We start from the raw sequence: 4,086 nt of genomic DNA, 5'->3' as shown, positions 1-4,086 counted from the left end.
CAGCAGCTGCAGATTTGTGGTGTGGGCTAAGCTAATCTTACTGGAGTTAAGTGATATCTCAAAGTGGTTTTGATTTGCATTTCTCTGATGATTAAAGATGATAAGCATTTTTTCATGTGTTTGTTGGCCATTCATCTGTCATTTTCAGCGAAGCTTCTGTTCAAGTCTCTTACCCACATAGAAATGGGATTTTTTGCACTTTTCTTATTGATTAATTTGAGTTCTCTGTAGATTCTAGTTATCAGATCCTTATCAGATTTATAACATGCAAAAATCTTCTCTCATTCTGAAGCATGTCTGTTTGCTTTGGCTGTAGTACCCTTAGCTGTGCAGAAGCTTTTTATCTTGATCAGATCCAAGTAATTTATTTTGGGTATTGCTGCAATTGGCAGGGGTGTCTTCCTCATAAAATATTTTCATAGGCAAAATAATATTTTTTATTTCTTGTGCATTTGAATATACATGATGTTTTGATTTTACGTATATGTAAGACCAACACAAAAGTTTATTTTTATGGATTTTGATCAACATTCAGATTAAGTGGGTTCCTATTTTTCAGCGAATAAACTATAATGCACATTTATATTATGAATTAACTTTAAATGCTTTTTAAAAACTATGCAAACATTGGTTTCCCTGGAGAGTTAAGTTTTTACTTGAAAGTGTTATTAAGGAGTAGTTGATGAATTGGTTACTTTTGACAATAAGACTCTATACATCATATGACCTTAAACTGTCCCTCCAATTTTGGATGTACCACAAATACATATCTACTGATAGATGATAACACAGAATCAGTATTTCCACTAGAAAACATCTTTGTAAAGAGTGTGCTTTGAATGCTTGCTTCCCTGTGCAGATACTTTGCTTGCACCACCTCCTCTAATAGCTATTCCACCTGTAGGTTGCGTTTGCAGATGGGGAAATTAGGAATTGAAGAGGTTAAGTGCTGTGCTTAAGGTCCCCTGATGAAGAGAAAGTGATACTTGCAATGAAATTTAGGTTTATCTAATTCTTCAGGGCATAATCTTTTCTTTACTTATGCCACCTCTTTCTTCAAACTTAAAGGAAAAGACTATTTTCATATTGATCTCACTAGGATGGCCTTGATAAAGGGTAAGGAAAATTTTTAATAATTTTTTCTTCTCTTTTTTTTCTTCCTTTTAAAGATTTTTCTTTAGTTGTCTAGGAGCACAACTGATTGTCTAGAGGCACAACTTCTCAAGAAACAGAAGGCCCATATGCTACAAATAGTTATGTGACCCCCTGCTAAATGCCAGAGGTCTAGAACTGTACAAAGCAAACCTCAGTTCCCTTTAACTCATGAACATATCACTGTGATACGCAAACCACTGGCCCTAGTGAGAATCACTGCCATTTTTTGTCAATATTATGTCTGGAAAAGCATATCTTGCACTGTGTCTGCGTGTCTGAACCTCCTCTTGTGCAGGCTTACACACCTCCTGCGTCCCATACCTGACTCTAAAAGCCCAGGATCTCTCTTTGCTCAAGAGAGGGGGGCCTTTGGCCAAAAAGCTCTCCCTTCTCCCTTCTTTCTCCAAAGAATAAAAAACCTGAATACTTTCTTGATTATATGTTCTGTCATTGTGGCTGATAAAAAAGCAGGGCAACAACACAATTTTTGGTAACATTGAAATCTGTGAAAGACACATCAATTAGATTCCTTCATGATGCCTCAAAATTACAAGTATGAAGATATTTTAAAAGCTTTCATGTGAATCACTTTTTCACTGAGAATCACTGATAACTTTGTGCATTGTAACACCACCAAGTAATCATCTTTTCCATTTTGATTTCACTTTTCTCTTTGAATTGAGAATAACTGAATTGATGGATAGTCGTGTACCAGTTGGAACCATGAACAAGTTTTACAAATCATTTTTTGCTAGGTTTTTTTTTGTACAGAATATGTAGTAAATAAATAAATACAACGTCACCTAAAATTCTAATTTTTATTTATTTCAAAACTCCATATTAAGACTAAGAAGTAATTAGCCCTCTTTCCATTCTCTTTTTTGCTCTCACAAATACCAGCAGTTGGCTTGTATGAATGATTACTTACTGAATGATTTCTTTGGTGAAAGGGGGTGATTTTTCACACACAGATGTCAAACGTGAGTTACAACGGAGAACACATGAAGTCACAGTAGCATTTGGCTTAGGTCACAGAAGGTTAAGACATGGCAACTTGTGCAACAGACAAACTGAAAATTATTTTACATCACGGACTTTTGGGTCACTTACAAATATCCAAAAGAATAAATTTTAAAGCTCTGGCACTCAAGGGTCTACACTAGGCTGAAAAAAGATGACAACACAGACAATATGTACCCCATGTTTCTTTGAGCTTAAACATTTTACGAATATTTACAAGTAACTCTTTATGTGACTGAATTGGTGAAGTCTCCTGGAATCTAAGAAATAACAAGGATACAATTTTAAGGCTGATAACATTTCTGGTAACTACAGGATGTTTTCTGAAGATAGTATTGGCATTCATATCTGATCGGTTCAATGACTGTACTCTGAACTTCCGATACTAAATTTGTGTTTTTGTTTTCGATTTAAAAATTAAACACACACATACACACACAGAGGACCACTAAACATCTGGCTTATTTACATCTTTATACATTCATAAGTAAGCTGTAGTTAATTAAAAAATAAGAATGAATGCTAGTTAATTTATTGAAGAAATGAGTATAGTCTTATGAATGTAAATATTTATATATATTTGTGCATATTTATACATACAGTGTATAACTTTTGCTGCAGCATTAGGGTGTAGCATAACGTGTCATTTTTGAGAGAATATTCATTAAAAAGGGCCATCTCTCCAGTTGTATGTAATTGTCATGGCTTTAGTCTCTAACAGAGTATGCGAAAAAGTGTGGGAAAGACTTTAAGAAAATAAAACCATATAGCCACATTCACTGTTCCTGATTTATCACCATTATTTCTGACTCAGAATATCCCTCCCTCAACGGACTGTTTTATGCCTTGTGATTCAGAATGCCCTTTTATAGCATGTGGCCGTACTTCAGGAAGGAGAAGACCCAGATTCCTAACATTGCCATAAATCAAGGAGCCCATAGCTGTGACAGTACTTGCAAGGTTACCCAACCCTGAGTCTCCGAGATTTTCTTTTATTGCTGAAGCTAGGTGCCATTACAGTTCTGTTCTGGAAGACTCAGGTATAATAGTGGCACATAGGTCATTTTCTTAAGTGAAGACAAAAATAATTCTTCCTGTTCAGGCTGTTTTCACTTTAGTCTTAGATGTCATCATTTCCTTCATCTCTTGTTTTGGCTTCACTTCTCATACACATAACTCAGCACATCAGAAATTCTACCTTTCTTTTTTAGAAACCTTGTCTGTTGGCCTCACCCAGACTGCCTTGCTCTAAACTAGCTATAATCATTTTTCTTACATGAAGACTGTTAATAACTTATGACTCTTTTCTCTGGACACTGATTTTCAGACATTCTAATGGTGCCGTGTCGGGCAGCCTGACAGGCTACCGAGGGAATGCTTGTGGCCATGCACTTCTTCCCGCCCTCACACCACACAAGATCAGAGATCACGTGAATTTTGCACCCTGTAAGCCTGCCTTGCTGCGGTCTATTTCTCAAGAACGTTAGAACACACATTTCCTTCTACTTTCCTCACGCTGCAGTATCATTTACGTTTCTTCTGTAGCTGCCCTTGCTTGCATTTTTCTAAGTTCACGTAAGACAGGGAATGTGGGTAATGCAATGGGAGGCTGGAGAGGGCCACATCTCACACTTGAGCAGGAAAACTCAGTCATCACACTTAGCAACTACGAAAGGATCTCCTCACTTCTTTTTGATATGTACATTGAACATATTTTTTTGTCATTGATTTCAATTTATTCATTTTCTCAAAGATTACATCTTGTCACTGCCGTGTGTAATTTCTCTCTTGGTTTTTCTATGGGAAGAGTGAGCGATATCTGTGTTGATACATGAATACTCCAGCAAAGCTATCAGCACTTTGTATTTAGGAGATGTGGTTTGTGCTGGCAAAACCCCTGGATAAATAAAA

General features: G+C 36.3%; 1 non-coding gene across 1 annotated transcript; it reads right to left on the bottom strand.

Moving 5' to 3' along the window:
- Positions 1–3,749: 3,749 nt before the first annotated feature.
- LOC111725860 lies at positions 3,750–3,853 on the bottom strand. Its single transcript, XR_002773816.1, has one exon. It is a non-coding gene; the product is annotated as a small nucleolar RNA U13 (small nucleolar RNA).
- Between the last annotated feature and the right edge of the window lie 233 nt (positions 3,854–4,086).

Source organism: Otolemur garnettii, unplaced genomic scaffold (assembly GCF_000181295.1).
Source record: "Otolemur garnettii isolate 467f Iridium unplaced genomic scaffold, OtoGar3 scaffold00002, whole genome shotgun sequence".
Taxonomy (NCBI): Eukaryota; Metazoa; Chordata; class Mammalia; order Primates; family Galagidae; genus Otolemur; species Otolemur garnettii.
The sequence above is the reverse complement of the archived record's forward strand: the minus strand, read 5'-3'. Positions and strand labels throughout refer to the sequence as shown.